This window comes from Atta cephalotes (genome assembly GCF_000143395.1).
Source record: "Atta cephalotes unplaced genomic scaffold scaffold00009, whole genome shotgun sequence".
Lineage (NCBI taxonomy): Eukaryota > Metazoa > Arthropoda > Insecta > Hymenoptera > Formicidae > Atta > Atta cephalotes.
The window spans coordinates 1,793,263-1,816,149 of record NW_012130073.1 but is presented as its reverse complement, the minus strand read 5'-3'; the positions used below and the strand labels follow the sequence as shown (position 1 = coordinate 1,816,149).

At 37.4% G+C, this 22,887-nt stretch overlaps 1 pseudogene; it reads right to left on the bottom strand.

The window, feature by feature from the left end:
• Nucleotides 1-4,760: 4,760 nt before the first annotated feature.
• LOC105627616 overlaps nt 4,761-22,887 on the bottom strand; it is a 48,195-nt pseudogene continuing 30,068 nt past the window's right edge.

Sequence of the window (22,887 nt, the reverse complement as noted above, 5' to 3'; positions counted from 1 at the left end):
CTTAAATATCAATCAGCGAGCGAGGAAGAGCAGTGAGGATAAGCGGTGGTGAGAGGAGAATCAACGCGGGCGGGGCAAGAGAGAGAGATGGATGCGAAAGGAAGACAAAGAGAAAAAGAGACGACGGTTCCGATGGTAACGCAGAACCGGTGTGTGACTCGCACGCCCGTGTGTCGGGGCACCTCTTCGCGGGTGTTTAATTAGCAGCTCGGCAAACCAGACGCCATATACTCAGAACTCAATCAGATCCCTTCATAAGCGCACCTCTGCTTGGTCCTCGTATGCATAATGGACTGCCGTGCGGTTATTCCACGCGCTACATGGACGATGTCCATCGTGTCGAACTGATGGAGAGAGAGAAAGAGAGAAAAGAAAGAAAGGGGTCAAGCTCGTAAAAATAATTGAAATTTATCGATGAACGACTCTTCCACACTCAGAGAAAAATGTAGTGGTGGCAATTATATAAGTAATAACTATATAAATTTTACATTTATAATTAATATATGTAATTGATTAAACTAACGTACTACACTAATATATATAGTTGAATAAACTGTTTTATAATTGCAATGATTATAAAATAGTTTATTCAGTTATTTTAATTATGGTATACTTATAAAACTTATATAGTTGTCATATTTCAGTTGCCATCATTATATATTTTTCGAGTACGGAGTCGCTCATCGATAGATTTTAAGGAATACCGCAACACTTTAATTTTAATCTATAATGAATTTGGAAAAAGTTAAAATTAATATTGATTTAATATTTAATAATATTTTATAAATTTTGATTTATACATATAATCAAGTTTTTCCTAATCATTATTCTAATTATTCTTTAATTATTACTTTTCAATTGGAGTAATTATATTTAAATAATTAGGAATACACAACATAGTTAATATATACAGAAAATAGTTTGCGAAGTCAGGTTTAAAATATATTGCGCAGTGAATATATCCAGAGTACCGTTGTGTTGTTTTCGCGCAGCTATACTGAGAAGACGAACGATGCTGCTCGCGGCTGTTTAATTAGCAGCTCGGCTAACCAGATGCCATTTACTCAGAACTCAATCAGATCCTTCATAAGTGCATCTCTCCGGCTCTCGTATGCATAATGCACGGGGTACGCGAGTGGCCCATTCGCAGCCTCGAGATGAACAACGCGAGCGAAGGAGTAATTAAATTCTGGTATTGTGCTTCGGGATAATCGCATCTTTCAAACAAGAGTACGTTAAAAATGCGCTTAACGACACGTGGTTTTAATGCCGATTATTATAATTAACGATCGCATCGAATCATCTCTCAAAATTGCGCGAGATTTTTTTTTTCTTTCTACCGCGTTCTCATTACACTTATCGCGATTCCGTTAATTTGTGTTCTAAGACACTCACGTGTTCTCTTAAGATAGCGTTAATTAGTAATTACTCACCAACTCCCTCGACAGAACGTTTAGCTCGATATTAACATTCCATCTTTAAGAACGACTTATGCACCTGCCGATCGAAATCGTCGTTCAAGTCGACTGCTCTGATTGCGCCTGAGGAAAAAATCCACAAACGGGCCGGCCGCGGAGTGTTATTAGCGGAGAAACAGAGTCCACCAAGATGAAAATTCATTACGTCGAATGACCGCTGGAAACGATTTTATCGGGGATCGGCGGTTTCGGTTCTCGTAATTACCATTTCAAATGCTCACCTCTGCCCACCCGGGGCCCCAACGCTCGCTCTCGACGAGCGACTTCTCGTTCCCTTGCACCGGGTGGTCCGTTTGGGGTCTCGGGAGGTAGTGAGCCAAGTGTGGGCTTTATTATTTAGTTTGCCTGTTTCGGTCTTCTCATCTCCTCGCGCCCTACCGACGATGCCTCTCCTTCCAATCCGAAGAGATCCGTTTGCGCGTTCACGTCCTCGTCTATTCTCATTCTAATCAGCTCCGCCGCCTTTTCTTCGAGCTTAAGCCTTCGCTTCTTTCGCGCCTCTCCCAGCCCATATATACCGGACGGGCTCTCTTGTCTCCCTTATTATTTTAGTGCTTTCCTCTTGCGTCGTATCATACGACTCCTCCGCAGAATCGCGCGGTACGCTCGTCGTCCTTATCCTTCTGGCCGGGTGTCAGTGGTTGACACCGCCAACGCGTGACATTTACCAGTGGTGCTCATTAATTTTTATCTATTGATCTCCGAGTCATCTCGTGCAATCTCGAACGCCCACTGTTTCACGGGTTATTCATCAGCAACGAGTTTGACGCTGCGTTTTAATGCCCGCGATTGCGCTTAGACTTCTCTCGGTCGCGAAAAGTAAATGCAGCATCAAGGGTGATTTACATTCGCGCAGGCGTATGGAGGATTTATCGCCGTTTTGGCAGCGGCACCTACGGATGCTAAATTAATTTTGCAGCTTTTTTAAATTATTACCGTCTACAAAAGATTTATCTCTCGGTCGTGCAGAAATAATTTACCAGGATAACGAAGTAAATTTAGCATTAATCCTTTTTTCATCATTTCTCGGTACAACGGTGTCGTGTTACATGATATTACGACGTAGGACATAATTGACTGATTATGAAAGAACTGATAAATTAAAGTTACCTGATTTTTTCTTTGCATATACGAAAGTTGATCCGAAAATTTATGACTACATCTCATCCGATCTTAAGACGCGGTCTCTCTCTGTCGGAAAAGGAATTGAATAGTCGAATTTGTAGCCCTAATACTGAAATCTATTCCTCGCACATAGTTCTGTCTGGTCGCAGCGGCGTGATTAGCATGCAGGTAGTCGCGATCTGATGACTATACAGAGAAGCCGAGGCGGTGACAGTCGCACGCGAAAAATCGTAAAATGCGTATCAAATGAAAAATCCAGGAACGTGCCGAATAACAAGCGATAGCCACTTCAGTATCGCCTATAAATGGCGATTTCCTCGGCTCTCGTCTGTCTTTCGAGAACCTTTATCTTTGCCGACGCAAGATACTTGGAAACGAGTCTTTACAGAGCTGATCGTAGGATTTAATGACACCTCGAGTCCCTTTCTGGTTGTGATCTGCTTACAGATGTAACTCACATTTATTCACGTGGAAACAACCCCACAATTTGACCTGCGCCAGGAGAGTCAGGAATTCAATTTTATATACAAATAATTAGTGAACAAGGTCATATTTAATTAGAACGGATGTTGATATCTTTAATAATAATTTTGCGTTAATTTTATAATTTTCAATTCATGCAGACTGTATGTTAATTATTTGTCGGTCTTGAAACACAAGCTTAAATTGAAGTTGAAATGCATAATATTACAATGAAAAAAATTAGTTAAATTAACCTAAATATATATATAATAATAAATGGATCGAATTTAATATTTCGATAAACTAAATTGTTTATACGAAATATTAAATTCGATCCATAATTTTGATTAGTAAGTCAAATCAATTGTACGCATTTTGATGAAAATAAAAAAACTGTGACAATATTTCTTATAATGGCAATATTTCTTAGCATATTAATTGTTAATGTGTAATAGTCAAATTTCAATTGTGATATATACTTAGTTAATTATATTTAGAACTTTATTTAATGAGCTATAGGAATTTTATAAGAATCATAAAAATTTGCTTACTTTTGTCTTCGCCACAAATTCAATTTTATACTAAGAAAAATGTTTCGTTCTTTAAACTAAAATTTTGTTGAAACAATAAAGATGGTTGAAATATGCAAAAAATTTTTTTTGTTAAAATGTAAATGTTCTAAATTGCTTAGTCGGTGTAAATAAATATTTTTATTATTTACAAAGCAGAGAAATTATTTCGTAAAAACAACTAAATATTTGGTTGTTGTTGCCTCGACTAAAATGCCTCGACTAAATAGTTTTTCACAAGGCATTAAATTATTTTTTCTAGTGCAGAACTCGCATTCATGAAATCATTTTAGAATATTGGTGAAAAGTCTTGCAATTGCTGCGTTTTTGTTCTGTTCTATTTGGCCTTTTATTTACAGAAAAAAATATAAATAAAATTCCACCGTGTCATAAGCAGAATATATTTGATATCATAGAGAAAGAGTCTGGTGGCATTAATTGAAATTTTGATTGAATTTATTATATTAATTGAGATAATTCAGAATTTTAATTGATATGAAAAATTGATATGAAGAATTGATATGAAGAATTTTAATTGATATCAAAATCTTCTGGTTCGTTCATTTTCAATTAAATTTTTTCTTTAATGTTGGAACAACACTTTTTTTAGTCAATTTCATCTTCATTCTCTTTGTTCTTGCGATAAGTATATGCGCATATTATTATTATCTTAGTTATACACTATAAGAGACCATAATTATCACGCCATTATCGTGGTGCTAAAATATCGGCGAGAGAAATAAAATGTAATACGCAGACGTCGTAAATACTTTTTCTCGTTGGGCTCTCCGCCATTATTGAACCGTTTATCGCGCGCATCCGGGTCGGCCAGGGGAGCGAAGGCTCGTCACGCCAAAACGAATGGATAAATAGATCGGCAGGAAGACGCGGCGCGGTAATATACGAGCGTACGCATCCGAGAAGTACCGGGAAGGAAGAGTTGTCGGACGGTGTATACGCGCGCACCGGGTATACATAACGTGGCACCGTTTGTGTGCCCAGTTAATTACTCGCGTAGTAAATTATCGGGTAATGAGGTGCCGGGTTCGAGCCCGGGGCCTTCTTCACATTTCCCCTCCGTCTCCGTTCTTTCTCCTTCTCTTCGGATACTTCGCGAGGCACTGCCCTATCCCCGCTGGACATCCTCCGGTGGAAAGAGAAAGAACCAATAAATCCGCCAGGGCCTTAAGGAGGGATATTGTTAGTTGTAAGGTAAATCATCTCCGCGGCTCGAAAACGGCCGCCTCACCTCGCCGCGACCTCCTCTCCTCGCCTCACGAGGCCTCGAGGAGACGTTTGTTACCTCGTACACGCCGTTTCTGCACGATACTTTCTGCCCAGGCATCGCCACTTCTGCTTCTCTCGTCTTCTCGCCCTCTGCGTCCCCTCTGCGTGCCCGTCTTCAGTACCAACAAGTCTTCCCCTTGGTCAGTCCAGTTAGCGTCAATATCCGGACACATAGTCTCGTCATTAACGTCATCGGATTCCTGATGTCTGCACGAGTAGTTCTTAACGCGCCGCTCCGAACCGCAGGACTCAATCGCGAGGTGCTGGACTTTTCGGAATTTTCTGCTGACAAGATGCTTCTTCCAAGATGTTACGCAAATGCGTCTGTAAGAACGAGAATGTCATAGACTGTAATTTATTACGAAGACGGTGTATTCATAATTTACTAACGTGTTATGGGATTTTATTTTTTAAATGAATTGCTTTTCTCTTCCCTGACTTTTAACATCGGTAAAAATATATTGGTAGTTTTTAATTATCTGAGAATGAAGTATGGCAATACTTTCGAGGAGTATATCGGAGAGGGTATACAAATCTGTAAATAATTTTGTTAAACCTTGAATGTCCTACATAATTATTTTGATGGTACAACAAAATATTGGTGTGATTTTAATACATGTGATATCTATATATAATTCTCACAATCTTCAACATTTTGATGTTAATATTAACATTTTAGAATTATATAAACATCGGTTAAATTCACACTGACATTTTTTTTTAGAGTGTACATATTTTAGCAAAACCGTTCTCATATACTTTTTTAAAATACAGATGTGATGGCTGTTACTAAGTGTAATGGATAATTTCTAGATCGCATATACACTGCCTATTTTACGCAATATCTAAAACGATCGAACGTGTGAGAATATTATTAATGATAGCAGAGACACGAATCAGTGATGTCATCGTGAAAGTATTCAGACGCAAAAGAATTTAAAGACCCCTTCCCGTGGGCTACGTTTTTCTTTTATTTTCTTGTGCTTAGTTAGTTTTCATATGCTAGGACTTCATTGCGAGTGTCATCACATTCTTAACGCCTGCACGATCGGCCTGTGCCAAGCGTGAAGTCATCCTGGGACCGTCAACGGTGCCTTATAGTTCATAGAACGCAACAGCGCAGCGTGACTTGCGCTTTATTTCGATTAACCACGGCAAATTATTCTTAAGCCAGCAGATATGCTGTAAAAATAATGACACTTCCGGACTCTCCTCTCCGGTCCGACTTGTTACCATCGATTTATCAAACCGACAAGGGAACCTAACAAACTGATCATCGTCACTTCTTCGTGGTACCTCCTTTTCGTGTGGTCACTTAGTGTCACAACACGTGGACACTCGGGACCCCGTCATTAGTGCCATCAGATCTGTAACGCTTGCACGACGAGTCCTTACCAGCGCTTGTGTTCCGCGAAGTCCTGTTACCGTTCTCAAAATAGAGATTCGAAACCTCTCTCTAATACGTACTCCCTCTACATGGTTCCTTTTTTTATTTATCTTGCATTTGTAGCACGCATTTTTACAACGCATTTTTACAAGAAAACTTATTTAACTTGTATAATAGGAATATATTTTTTATGTTAAAGGAATATGTGTGTCTTTGAGAGTATGTCATAAAGATTTTTTGTTATTAGTTTCACAAGAAGTTTTAAGTTTTTTTAATTATATAAAAAAAAGATTGCAACATTTGAACTTTTTATAAATATAGTATGATAATTAGTCCTAATATAGTATGATAATGTAGCATCTGTCTAAAATAAGACATAAATTATTAAAACATAAAATTATACGAAATAATTATTTTATATTATTTAAGAATTTATTATACTATTTATTATATTATTGCACTCTTTGAAAATTAGGAAAACATCCCAGAGATCAGGATCCATAGAGTTTCAGTTACGGATTAAATGTATAAATATATTTTTTTGAAGATTTGTGATAAAAGAATATTAATTATTTGCTAGATGCTGTATTTTTGTCTCGATAACTATTTCAGTTAGCAAAGCGTGCCTCTATCAAGAAAAAATTGAGGTAGCCAGCGTAACGAGCGAATAAAATGATTGCTATGCGCTTGAAGGAAATATCATTCTTCTCATCGAAATGCATTACTAGTCGTGCGTATAATACTGTGCGTAGTAATTAACCTTTCGCGATATCGCAACTTTCTTAGCCGCGGGTTTTTGTGATCATATATATTTTATGTATACTATCGAGTTTCCCATCCATTGTACGCTTCCTGCCACGCCTACGAGCCTTTCACTTAGGTATATTCGCTGCAACTGTAATTAGATGACTTTATCAAGGCTCATTAGAACAATCTCATGTTGATGATTTATGATGGTTTTCTTAAATTGTACCTGTTCTATTGATGATTATTTTCGAGATTTCGGCTTTGTGTTCATTTGATAGAGATTTCTTTTCAATATTATATTTTCGATATTATATCCTACGAGTCAGAAATCATATTTAAATTATAAATGATAGGTAGTTTAATAGCCATCATAATAGTCATCAACAAAGTCATATTTATATCTTTTACTTTCAAACAGAACACATTTTTTGGAAAATTAAATATTTCTCTTGCGCGAGTAGACAATAAATGTACAGATCGAGATCTGCCTCGTGGCAAAAGGAAACTACTAGGTTCTAGGTAGATAGCTTACTAATGATTCGCCAGGACTCACCATCCTCTACGCGTGACGAAGTACCTATACGCCACGTGGTTGTACTAAGAAACAACTCCACTGCACCAGAGTCATTAGCAACACGATTGTGTTGCCTTCTGTTTAACGAGCACCCTCTGGAGCTCAAGATGACATTATTATTTGTAATAATTTATTGCATCCTGATTCACATTGGTGTGCATCGGCTCATTGCATTTTTCATCTTACGTTTTAAGTCAGTTGTAATGCTTCTTACTATGTCACATCATTTCATTTAACAGTAACGTTAATTATTTGATTAAAAAATTGTTCTACTCAATATCATGTCAACATTTATGTAAATACTTAAAACGATTGACACATTGGCAGTAATTGTTACATCATTTTCATATTCTCAATGATAAAAAAATGAAATGCCTACATCTTCTCTCTAATGATAACTATATTAGATATGTCATTTGAATTGGATGTTAAATTGTGCTATATTTATGTTGCACAGACTGTGAAGAAATGTATGTGAATAATTTAATCACGTTATGCGGAATATATAAATATATATATATAAATAATCGCTGAAAAAGTTCAATATAACAGATTTTCCATAAACCAATTCGTATTTGTGCTGCAAGTATAAATATTTCCAATCGAAGAGACATTAAAGTGACTGATTAATTATCACTGGCTGATCTTGATTTAGATTTTCCTTATCGAGAAGTACCGTTATATATTGGTTACCAATGTCGAGAGGTATCACAATAATCGGTACATCGATCACGGCACACTGTTTTAATTAACCCACGCTAAATCAAATACAATCAGATTACTATGTATATCTCTCGTATGCATTAACTGGCAACAACATGTATTAGAATTGCATGGCAGTTTAATTATATGGCTAATTATAAACTTTCACGTATACTCAAACTGCCACAACTTGCGACAGTAATTTTCTATTATTATCTATTAATTATAGCTACATGTCTCTGACAATCCATTTGAATCGGAATTTATAATGTGGAAATTATAAATTAATTTGACGTATTATCTAAAGATTAATTTGTAAATTAATTAATTTTTTATTTAATTCATAAATTAGATGCTGGTAATATCACAACTATTTGCCCAGTTCCGGTTTTTTCGGTATAGTTTATAATCACAGTCTACTCGAACTTATAACATGGAAATTATAAATTAATTTGACGCATCATCTAAGAGATGAATTTATAAATAAATTTGTTATATAATTTATAAGTAGTTACGCTATCGTAACTATTTGTTCTTTTTAATATTACCTTTAATAATTATAGATAAAATCGGGATCAAATATGACCATAATGACTTTGTTAGTCAGAGCGTCGAAAATCTTTCTAAAGAAAAAATCTTATTGTTAGAAGGTTATATAAATTTTGATGAAAACCACTGAAGAACATTAATGACATAATATCAAATTTAGATTACTATCGAGAATACTGATAAGTTCCCGTAGACTGATAGGCGCAAATTATGCGCATCTGAATTGCCGTTAGTTTGCGGATCGTGGGCCCCGTTTATCTGTATGTCCCCCCTCCCCTCCTTCCCCCGTTCCCCCCGTGTGTCAATAGCGCTGCATATCCAACGACACACGTAATAATGATTGGCGAAGCTGGCAATTACCCAGCGTCTCTCGTAGCCCTCCACCGAATTATCATTCAGCTCGTGAGTGCCGATGCCCGTTGTTCAACCGCGAGGCTGACTGGAATATTATATGATCCTCATAACAAAAGTGTGTGCCCGTCTTGAGACCTCCACTGATCGCTGACCGTTTGGCCTGCTCGCTCGTCGCTCATCGTTTCACCCGGCTCGTCCTCTCGTCTACTTGGGCGCGAGCCGACACGGAGGAGTGCAGAATAACGAAAACGTGGCCTATGGTTTGATCTAGTCTAGAGTTATTCGCGCGAGTCTTGCCGGACCTCGGGAAGAGAGCCAATGGGGATTGTGCTTTGCCTACTAGTGGCTTACGTTATAGATTTTTTCAACTCCGCGAGTCTGGCATCCATGGGAACTCTTCAACGACGCGCCGCGCCGCGCCATTCGCAAAGCTGTTCTCATCGGCGCGCGTGGCGCGTTGCTCTTCTTTCTTTGGTTTATGTCGTACGCAATTTTTCGATCGTTTTCGACCGCGCTCAGGGAGAAATGACCACCGGCACCTCGTCGTAAAATCTTTTTACTTAGATTGTGCGAGGAAAGATGTCGATGTCTTCTGCTTTCCCTTCCGTTCTACTAGTTCGTTTCTTCTTGACCATCTCTGCCGAAGCATCTTTCGCGGAATGCAAATGTCTTCCCACGCCATAAATTATTCTCACTGTCTTGCCAGCTATGCTCTTCACGATATGCGCACTTGTACGATCTTCTTTACTCGGACGTGCGCATCATATCTTAGTTGCGAAATATCATTCCGCATTTGCTAAAATTGCAACTGCTGATCCTAAAACATTGCAAAGAACATAAATCATTTGTCTACGGACTAGAACAAGCTTTAATTTAAACATTTTATAAGATGTATACACTCTAAAAAACATGGGTGTGGATTTAAAACTATGTGATATAACTCTTCTTATTAGTAATATCGATAAAAACACTAACATAATGTGGACATCATGAATTAAATCCATACTATGATGGTGTTAATATAAACGCTAAGGATTTTGAATTTGTGTTGGACGTAGATTTAACATGCAGTGTTTATATGCAGATGTCGTAATATTTGGTGGCATCTGATTTTTTAAAGGAAATTATATCGTTCTGGAACATGAAGTTAGCAGTTTTTCCTTTATTTTTGATTTTTTAATATTAAAAATGCAGAACTTTTGTTATTTTGAAAGAGCAGTAGAATAATGGACAGTTCTATCGAAATAATCATTATTTTTTAAAAGTTAATAAAATCCTAACTTCGCAGACAGTGTTTGTAATTTTCATGTAATTTTCAATTTTCACCGTATTAATATTAGCACCATGCTATGGATTTAAAACCCTTGGTGTTCATGTCGGTACAACACGATTAGAATTCTGTATATAGATTCCACATAATGGTGTTAAATCTACTTTCATATTTTTTAGAGTGTACGAATTCGATTTGAAAATCTAAAATTCTTTTTAAATATACATATTTTGCGTTCGTTAAAGTTGCACTGACTGATCTTTTATACATATAAAATACGCAAAGAACATAAATCTCTTGTCAACGCACTAGAATAAGCTTTAATTCGGACATTTTATAAGACGGTCTGAATGTGTATGAGTTCGACTTGATGGGAATCTAAAACTCTCCTGAAAATGCTCGTATACGAGCAATCCCAAATTGCGGAACTTTAATCTCGCGTCGAGAGAGCGGCTCCAGAGAAGGCGTAGCATCGACTAAGAATGTAAATCGTTCTTAAACCGGTGGCGCATAACGAATACAAATTCTCGCGTAACCGCTCGCTCTCGCGTACGCTCCTTGATGGCATTTAGAGGCATACAAAGAGGTGGCGTCCTTCATACAGGATCGTGTTGTGTTTCGTTGCGTTGCGTTCCATCCGAAACTCAAGTACGGTCTTGGAGGCTTTATGATCGCGAGGGGGCCGGTCCGCGACTTGGCTATCGTAAAAGTCATCGCGATCGATGGGTAAAAAGTTGTTCGGCGGATGATCTGGCCGCGTTGCATCGCGCTGCATTTAGCCGTCACGGAAATGCCCATCATAAAGACGACGATGGCGAGCGCGGTGTGAGGGAATCGCCGTTCTTCGTCGGCGGCCTATAAAATTCAGAAGACTGGATGTAGATTTCAAGGCGGTATATCGTTTGACTCGTACCCCTCGCTTGGGTTCCTTCACGCGACCACGCGAGAGTGGCAGTTAAAGTGCGACGAGGAATATTGCCGCGTTCCACTGTTCGAAGTGCCGCTGAGATTCGTACCGACAGTTCGCACGTATTCGAACAATCGCTGCGAAGTACAATAATTACAACGGCCTTGCTGGTAGTCGCTTCTCTCGCTTCCTTTTTTTTGCTTCTCTCTCGTTTCTTCCATCTCGAATGCGCATCCTGATGAGCGACGCGACAGTGGCGAACAAAGAATCGTCCGAGCATCTATTATCGAACGAACGAAGCTCTGTCGCAGGAAGATGTTCATCGACAGAATTAAACGATAATCATTAATTTTTTACATCTAACAAGGAAGGAAACAATTCCGCTTTGAATTCAAATGAAAATATACAGAAAACCGAAATGAGGCAATTGTACATGGAAAGAATGGTTTTGCTGAAGTATCTAAAAATTAACAGATCTGAAAATATAATTTTGTTGGACCATTAAAATAATTATCATGAAATGAGATATCTTAGGCCTAAAGCCAGAGTTAATTAACTTTGATCTAACTGACTTTAGGCAACAACAACTTACTCAACTTTGATCTAAATTTTGATAATATTCAGCACGTATATCAAAATCGACATAAGATATAAACATAAGATAAAAATATCTTGAAGACATCTTATTTTGATTTCAGGCATTCGTAGGGGAGACCAAAGTCAGTAAACTATAGGAGTAATAAGTAGAATAATCGAGGCTACATTACAAACAAAACACGCGTAAATGTGTCTGAGCACGAAGCAGTTGTTCAGTCTGCTATAACATCTCGTTGTAAACACATCTATAATAGAAGTTACGTTACAATTTTCATTAACCTTTTAAATCAGTAACGATGATATATTTATGATATACCAATATAGCACAAATTATTCCAGCAACATTGCAACAATATTATAGTAACTTTGCAAACGTTGCAGTAATGTTGCAAATTTTTGTTTTGTATGGACTAAAAAAATCGTACACCTAAGTAAATATTTTTATTCTTAATGTTTTTGTTTTACAATTGTATATGATTGTCTGAGATATTTGATTTCTAATCTTAGATAGTAAATGTAGTTCTTAATAAAATCGAACAGATTTTTTTTATTTATGTATCTTTATTATCATATATTGTTAATGTTTTTAAAAAATGAACGAATGGAGATAAATTAGCATTGCTCATTATACATTCTATGTTATTTTGATGGTTCAATAAAATTATTTCAGGTCTTATATTTAGTAAAAATTTTTAATATATTTGGGCAATCATTCCTTCTATGTACTTTTACATTGATTTAAAGTTACACTTTTGGTCTTTTAGTCCATACAAAACAAAAATTTGCAACATTACTGCAACGTTTGCAAAGTTACTGTAATATTGTTGAAACGTTGCAATGTTGCTGGAATAATTTGTGCTATATTGGTATATCATAAATATATCATCGTTACTGATTAAAAGGTTAATGAAAATTGTAAATATGCAAAAAATATTTGAAATCCGATAAATATCCGATAATTATCTGACAATTTTTGAACAATTTTAATATTATTTTATGATTTTCATGCAGAATTGTTGAATTGGAATAATCATCCGCTATTGAACTTAATTTATCATGCATTGTAATTTACCTTGCTATACAACTTCTGTTATTACACTCTTTCTTTTGAAGACGATTCTCAGCAATTCTCTAGATACGCTCGACATTCATGGTTCACCACGTGTCGCGGTGTAGAAAGCCAAGAAGGAAAGCAACGATTCCAAATAGACGGTAGTAATAATAACGTTCCACAGTATTCTCTGTATTAGGGATAATTGGAGGATGAGCCGCAAACGGCAGCGCGGGTTTATCCCTGCACGATAAAAGTCCGGGGTAAGGGAAGAGAAGTGCCCGACGCGGATGGAAAGAGAAGCAAGGGGAAATACAGCAAGAAGGAAAAACGTGAATTCCATGGGCAGAGACGCGTCCGGGAGCACTGGGTGGAACTATGAAAGCGGGTTGCACAATGAGATCCTTCGGCGGGACTCAAGATAGAGTTAGAAATAGTCTGTCCTACCGGAGAAGGTAGGACAGACAGACCGAACTACAAAGCGTCCAGCCATCGGCTACGATCTTCCATGCGAAACGACAGGCAGCGTAAGAGAATCGAAACAGGAGAGAAAGACTGAGAGGGGAAACGACTGGCCAAGACGACGATCCTGACTGCGTAGGCAAGGAGCAACGTCGAGACATTATCCACTTACAGGGAATTATCCTTCTTCTGGCAGGCTCGCAGAAGACGCGCGCGCGCACGCTCACGTTGTGTATTCTTATTCTTTTATTTTCCTTCCCCTATTCCTCCTCCTCTTCCTCCTCCTCTCCTCCTTCTCCTCCTCCTCCTCCTCCTCCTCTTCCTCTTCCTCCTCCTCCTCCTCCTTCTCCTCCTTCTCTTCCTCCTTCTTTATTCAGCTGCCGGAAAAATCGCGGTGCGGAATCGCCGCTATCATTGTTCAACGGGTAGAGGACGAGAGAAAGATCCAGCGAGGAATCTCTACAGGAACAAAGGAGCGGCGATAGGGGCAGTAACACCGGGAATACAGAGATGGGATAAAGCTCCATGCGTTTCCCCCCGCCGTTCATTTGAGTGTTAATCGCCGGCCATCAGGCAAATTACCGGCCCTCTCAGTACAGAGAAAGCAACTGCGTGGGTCCTCCTTTTTTCTGGTCATTGTTCGAAGGGTCTTCAGGACTATTCGCGCGTGTAACGCACCCTTCTCGCCCGATTCTTGTGTATCCCTGCCATCCAGAACGACTCCTTCGCTCAACTGATCACCTTTCCTTCCTTCCGTACGAGAGCCAGCAGGTTGTTGAGCGACCTTGCGCAAACCTGTAACTCAAACAAACGGAAAATTCATACTGTTGTACGTACGGTAATCGCTCGGCGCAATTCGACAAAATTACCGGGTCTACCTCAGTCGAGTGCGAGCAGCATCGCTTATCTTTCGCTCGTGCTTTTTTTTCGCGTCTCCATGGCATGCGCTTACCTGCCGCTTTTCACATTATTCTTCACTGTGTTCTGTGGTTTCTACGTATTGTACAGTGCTCTCCCGTCGAAGATGAGTTCACTTGTTACACACTTCCGTAGGTACTACGATTCGACTGAACTTCTCAAACAATTGGTATAAACAACATGACGAGCGAACAATTTTAAGCAAGCACTCTGGCATCTCTCGCGGTTAAATCGTTCTTCTACTCACTTTTCATATTTTGCTGAAACCTCTTTTGACGCTTTTTTTTATGGACTTAATATAAAATTAAGTGGATAGATGTGGTGGTCCAATTTTCTTAAAAATCTTGTTCTGGCAAAGGAAAATATGCAGAAAACACGAACTAATAATAATAATAACACAACATCAATGTTATAAGTTTGTACCATGATTGGTAAAAAACATGTTTTAAACGTGTCTTAAACATGCTTTAAAATATGCTTAATTGATGTTTTTAATATGTTTTAAATATGTTTTAAATATGTTTTTTTTATACTATTGTTTAAAGTATATTTGAAGCCTTAAAATATATTTAAGAAAAAACACAATACGTTTTACTCTTAAAAAAAAACATTAGTCTGTACCAATCTGGTTTGTACTAAACAATATAACTATTATGTACAATATTATATATTATATTTACGTTGAATATTAAATTAAACATTTCATAAATTAGAAAGAAATTAATGTTACGTTATTGTTAGTTGATGTTGGGTGAGAAGTACGAAATCTAAAGATAATTATTTTTTATATTTCTCTATTTTATAAAAGGATATAATTAATAATTACTAAAAATAAATTAAAAATATATGAATATAAATTTAATTACATTCAGTAAAAATAAAATAATACTAATTAAACTAAATATAAAGATTAATTTTTTGGGGTGTTCTATCCCACTTATCAACTTGTATCTTTAAATCACCTGCGATTTAATCATCTACGTTAAACTAACTATACGCGAATATGTATACTTATAAAATGTGGATGGTGTTGAAAAACTTTTAATTGACAGATAATATCAGTGAAATCACGTCGAACCTTAACGTGGTAAATATTTTCCTTTCCGGCATAAGAAAATGTACGTGTTACCACTCAGCATTACTCACGAAAGGCGATATCTCGCAACACGTCATACTCGTGCTACAGGAATACAGCGTAAAAATACAACGTACGAATCGATTGAACGCGAGTTCGTTCGGTGAAATGCGTGTTCGCCGCGCGATTTATGGGCGGCGGCGCGATTTCGCTTTCCAGTCGGCGCGCGAAAACCAACGCGGTTGATCTGGATTCGTGCCGGGCGTATCGGGAGCTCGTCGCAACTCGACGCGGATAACTCTTGCCGGGGCCCCGGGGACGGGTATACGCAAAGCACTCAGGGTTCGTGGGCATGAACAATCCAAACGGTGCGCGGTGCGGTGCACTCTCCCGAGAGCGCACGGCGTGGGAGTTAAAATCCACGCACGCATAAATTAGGCTTGTACGCGCGGGAGCGTGCGATAAGTTAAGCGGTTCACGTAGACACCGGTAATTATGGATGCGTTTAAGTCGCGGCGGTCCGGGTACCAAAATAAAATAATATACGTGAGCCGGCGTTTTTATTGCCGAATTAAGGGCGCTTCGTCGAGACGTAGCCCCCCCGTTGTCGCGATCTTATCTATTCTTCGCATCACCGTCTCCGACGACGAGAGAGCCAGATGTAACTTGGTCTCATCCGATGCAGGAATATTTAATAAAAGGCCACGTCGTAAAATAGTGCCCGTGTATCTTTTCGTTAAGCAGATCAGCGAATGGAAGACGATTTTGCGTATGCTAAGAGCTTTTATGATCTAAATCGCTATAATCCGACGACTCTCGTGACGTATGTATATTAATATTCAACACACTTGTGACATATACTTCAATCTATCTCACTCATTTCTGCACAAGAGAAAAACAGCAATAATAAAGCGCAACTATATAAGGTGACAACTATAATATATAAGTTTTTATGTGTGAAATTAATATATATAATTGAATACATTGAATTATTTTACAGTTGCAATAACTATGAAACAGATTCAGTGTAGAATGACATGTCGATTGTATCTTCTAAACGGAAAGTAGAAAGATAGTAATGATAATTATAAAGGTAATAACTATACATGTTTTATATATAGAATTATAATTTATATTATTATTTTATAGTTATTGAAACTAAATATTTTTTTCTGAATGCGTCTCGAATTAAAGTATTTAGAAACGATCGTTACTATCAAAGAAATAAGCTACGAAATTAAAAGCTTTTTTTGATCAATATTATTATATCAATCGATCACTATCGAAATTATTTATGGTTCTACAAAACTTGTTCTGTAAATATCAAATTATTTATTTTATTTCTTTCTCTAATCCAGCAATATCAGCAATTGCCAACGCGATTTGTTTCTCAATGAGCGAGCTTGGATAAAGAGAGATTTTCCGACAGTTTATTACTCTATTGTCTACCGTAGCGAAACGATTTAACGTAGTGATACGCGCTTATCGTACTAGCTACCGACTTCGTGACATTAAAATTACCACCGGATTTCGCTAAACAACCAACCGGTCGATTGGCCGACAGACTGATCGACGTTACAATCTTTTCACAGTTTCGCAACGCTACAACCGAGCGGGGAACGGTGTAACAATCGAAGTACGTGCACGCAGTTCGACGTCACTACCGGCCATCGGCGATTTATCGCGATAAACCTACGGACCCCCTTCGACCGGGTTCCTCCCTATATTCCTCCGGAGCGCGCGGTGAGTTCCTCCGGCATTGCAAAAGGAGATCGTCGATGCGCGGAGAGCGGCGTGACCGCAGCCGCGCGGCGGTTATTATAAAACAAAAGACGATGGTCGATGCCGATAATAAAGAAGGGGGTACGCGCGTCGATGCGTTTCTCATAGGAGCGAGAAGAAGCGCGGCTGATGATGCGGGAGCGGGATGGGGTTTGCGGGGAAAGGGACTGGGATACCGGGAGAGAGGCCGATATCCGCGAAGGAGGCAGCGGGCGCGAAGGATGTGGTTCCACGCACCGCGATCGACTTAATTCGCGCGCTGCCCGACTCTTTTTCCAGCGGTCGTTCTTTTCCCCCTTCCTCGCCTGCCCACCCCTTCTCGCCTTGTTGCGATGTCCTCCTTCAGATCAGAGTTGCTCGCGGTTCCCTCCCGGTCCCCGCTGGTCCCGGTTCCCTCGTGGCTTTCTTATTTAGTACTCCTTTACGTGCTGTGCCTTCTCTACATCCTCCCTTCTCCGCCCTCCTGCTCCTCCATCAACGCTGGCAGCCCGCTTACCGCCAATCATCATTTTCAATTCTCCGTGGTGCAGCGCCTCCGCCACCTTCTCTCTCCCTCTGCCCGTCCCAGGCATCGTCCTGTACCTCCGCCACGTCTGCCCCGTTTGCCATTTCTCTCTCTCTCTCTCTCTCTCTCTCTCTCTCTCTCTTTTTTTATTTTTTGTTTAAGATGCGTGGCTCCGTAAAAAAACTTAGGAATATTATTTCCGAGACCGAGGAACGACTGCTAGCGGTTCCGGTTCGTGCTGCCGCCGCCGAGTCTTCTTGGTCGTTAGTGCGTCGCGATTTGATGCGCAGACGGCTGGCCTCTTCGGTAAACGAACGTGTTAAGATCAGCTTCGCTGTGGGGAACGTCAAAAACCTACGCTAAGATGCGAACGCGTCACTGCGATGTGAACGTTTGAAAAGGGCAAGCGTAAAGTGATAAGATACCGGATGTAACGCGTAAACGAAAGGGAGAAGAGTTGCTGCAAAACATTTTATTTCAAATGAAGCTTGGTCTCTTAGAGGTCTATGACAATAAAATCACTATTGTTGCGCAAAACTATTTTTACCTATTCAAATAATTAGATATTTTACTAAATTATGTTTAATATTTTTTTAAGATTAAGAGAATTTTTTATTTGTACATTGCTAAATTTATAATGTCAAATTATATTCAATTTGAATTATCTTAATCATTTTTATATATCTCCACTACTCTTACTTGATTATATTGTTGATTTAACTAAAATAATAGAGCATTAAACAATTTAACGAAAGAGAATGTATTAAATTTGATTCGCATTTAGTTTATTATTTATTAAGTGCATGCTGTTTATTTTGAAACTAATCACAGAAATGATTGATTTATTTCTCAATACATATCAAAGTTAAAAATAAAATATTATTTAACGCAAGGAATTGGATTACCATTGCTTCTATGATTTTTGAAAATGAAGGATAGACAAAATAATGTAAATATGTGAGGAATGTACTATCTACTTATTTTGTTAATAAAAAGTTGGTCTATTATTTGTATTTATTACAGATTCTATCCTTGTTGTGGAATAGAGTCATATATGTTTGAATAGTGTAGTAACTATTATTATAGATACGTATCATTTTTTTGGAGAGCAGAACATCTTCTAATTGCTTAAAAAATATTAGAAAAGAAAATTGGTTTTTTATTTTGCTCTTCGAAACTAAAAATAATATTTAAATCAAGGCGATTGCATTAGGTAGAAAAGATTTGGAGATTGAAGTTTTGGAGAACAAGGGACAATTTTGGAAAACAGAATGAGAAGAAAATTTCCTCCTGCAATATCAATTATCTCGTATAAGCAATTGAAAGATGTTCTATCAAAAAGAATAATACACATTTGATAACTGTTCAAGCATTGAGTATTAAAAGCAAGTGATAGACCAATTTTTTATTAAAGATTTTTAAAGAATTTTATATGAAAGAAATAGTAAATCAAGTATATATATATTTATCAAATACATATATTATTTTATCTATTTCCTGTATACCCTATATTCGATTTTCTCTCATTCTTACACGAATCTACCACAGTTAAGATTAAATAGATATCTACATCGCTCAAGGTGATATGATTTGCGTTCTCGTAACTTCTTCTCGCGTGACATCATTCCGTCCGCAATGACAAAGAACGGTGATTTCTATTCATTAGTATTCAACGTCTTTCATTTAATGGTATCAGTTGTTTCGATATTACCGCTTCCTCCTTCGCGTTGTATACCCCTCTTTCCTGCCGGACGGAGAATTCCAATTTCTACTTACGTGCATTTTAACGATCCGGAGTCGTGCAGGATTGTCGTGCTACGTAAGGAGATTCCGTCAACCTAAGTGGAAACAAACGAACGTGTGTATGTACATGCACGCGAAATAGGAGGAGCCTGCTTGACAGAGGTGGAATCCGTGGGACGTTTAAGAGTATCTTCACGAGGGCACACAGATCCGCCTTCCTCCGTATCGTTGCCCTTACGAGAAAAACGAATGTCGTTGTATCATCGCCTCGTATTTCGTACGGATCATCACAAATTGCGAGTATCGCTATCGCGAATAAATATGGCGATTGTAGGCAGTTCATATCTTGAGTAAGTTGGAACCGAGCGAATTTTTGCTTCTTGATTTTTTCATTTCATATTTATATTTCGACTTGAATATGTACATATAAGATAGATATATATTATTGAGCAGTAATCACTCTGTGTAAGTTGGAATATGAATGTAAAACAAAAGATTTATATCTTATTAATTAAAATTGCACGGAAAAGATCGAGCAGAATAAGAGAAAAAAATCATGTTTAGAGATTTTTAATTGATTAAGAATAGAATTATTAAATTTCTAGAAATGCCATTCTTGAATAGAATTTCCAAATCTCTAATAATTTTCTTTTCATAAATAACTTCCTAAACTTGATTTTAGGGAATTTATTTTTCCGCAAAGATTCGATTGTATTGTTACATGTTTGTTGCAGAAGCATTTGCTAGGCGGCTATCATCCTAAATCCTACAGCAATTGTTTATCAAAATAAGTATAATTTTATCGTAAGAATCTATAATTAATACATATAATACATAGAATTTGTTATTAAATTCAATTGTAATATTTTTAAAAATTAGAATTGAATTAAGAATAAAGTATTATCTCATTATATAATATTTCTCGACAGCTAATATATTCAAATACGATAAGGCTACATTTAGGTGTTCTCAAATAGATTTGATTTTTTTAAGGAATTCTTAGATTGAAATCATTTAGTTTTAAAAAACATTTTGCTATTTCCTCCATAAAAAAAATTCTTTATTCATAGATAAAAATTGTGATAAGTTGAAAAAGTATTATTTCGCTTATCTTTCTCGAAATTTTTCTAATAAAGAAAAAGATAGGTCAAAGACTTACTGCTATATAATTCTCTCGGATCAAATTTTAAAGATTAATATAATATTTTATATCATATTGTTAATTCGTAAAGTTTATAGAATTTTAGTTTTAAACTCTTTTTTTAATTTTAAATTTTGTTTATTTTTAACGCAACTGCTTAAATTTTGAAGTTGTGCTATACAAACTTTCATTCCAACTCAATATTTATCTTAATCAAGCTCGATTTAGTCACTTTTCTTTTTACTGATATTCGCATAAGTATTGATCTTGCATATGTAGATTGCAAACGGAGATGGGATATTGTGTTTCTTCGTTGCCTTCTCGAAGAACGTTTCGTATCACGATAAATCGTCCCCGCCGGTGACATTATTGATACAATGGTGAGCGTTTAAAAGTGCCTCTAGTTCGACTGGACTCACACCTCGCGTTACAATCCTGTGCCGTTCGCTTACGCCGATTTCTCTGTACGATTGGACCCTTGCACCCAGTTCGCATTAGCGCGAAGACACAGAATCACCCGGCCATTGGTGGAACTCGGTGATGATGGTGCTAAGCATCCGCTCTTTCTCTTTCCTTGTTGCTTCCCTCATTTTGTCTTTCTTGCTTCGTTATCTTCTTCTTGTTCCTTCTCTCTTCCTCCTTGTTGGTACGGACTGTTAAGAGTAAGGTGCTTCGACCGTTGCGGACTGGTCGGACGGTTCGATGGTTAGCCGGTTGGTTGAACGACCTAGCCCGGATCCGCTGGCTGCGTCCATACCGATTGCCTCTTTCTGTCTCTTTCCTTGTCTTTCTGACCAGGCCTATGCCCATAAATACTCTCTGCGTATATACAGCTGTCTCTTTTCGATACATTTTAATGCCCAGGCTCGTAATTCCAGCCGGACGCACGCAGAGCGCCCACCTTTTACACCGTGAACGTGTCTCGTTGATGGCCAACTTGCGAATCGCGACGCGGCAATTTTTCGCGCGTAGCGCGTTTAATCCTAAAAATGTTAAATCCAAATAATTTACCAAAATTTGTAATCCTATTGATATTTTAATTTGGTGTAAAGTATAATGAATATTGAAATAGAATCGTGATAATGATTTAATTTAAGGCGTGATTAACAAACAGTCAAGAAAACAATATGATAATTACACGTGTTTGTTTTAAATAATTTTATTATTATATAAATTATAAGATATATATATATATTTATAAATATAACAGGAATATACTTTCCGGTTTTATATATATATATATATATATATATATACACATATAGTATATTTTTTTATTACATATATTATTGTGTATTTTGTATATATAATAGTAATTATTGCGTTATAGGATTACATGACGTGAGAATTTGTCGCTTGTATTTCTTTCTCACAATTGACGATGCTGAAAGACAGGAGTGGTTTATAGAGAATTACGTGTATGCAATGCCAATGTTAGCTTCGATCACGAACGACAGTTTACTCAGCTGACAATAGTCGATTTTCATTGATGAATTAATCTCGCGAGTTTTCTGTATATCTTGATAATAAAATCTAAACAAACAAGTTAAATAATATGTATTACAGCTCTGAGATTAAATCTATAAAAATAAATTAAAAATACATCAATAAGAGTCAATGTGGATATTGATGCGTAATTTAAATTTTATTACATCTAGAGATTCGTTTATACAATTTCGCAAACGTTTTATCTAGTGCTTTAGGTCCTCATCAGTGTTTTAACTCAGTCAGAAGTGTGAAAATAAACATACATTAAGTATATGCAAATTTATTAATACTGCAACTCGTAATCTGTAATGATATTATTTTTTTATAATAACGCGTGAGATATTCATACACACATTTATTACATTATACTTGCGCAACTTCCTGTATTTAATTAATTTAAATTTAAAAATTTCATTATCATAAATCTTTAATTGGTACATGCACATTATCGATAGAAGGATAATGTGGTTGTAACGCACGACGAGTTGTGTACCTGTCCGATGACAATGATATTCCATAATTGTGCTCACGCGGCGTGAAAACCGATTTAATTCGATAAGAATATTCAAGTGCAGCGATGAAAAGGCACTGTCGTTGACTCGGGCATGAAAATAACGGAACTAACGATCGAGAGGTCCCGTAAAGGAAAAAGGAGAGAACGAGAGAGAGAGAGAGAGAGAGAGAGAGAGAGAGAGAGAGAGAGAGAGAGAGAGA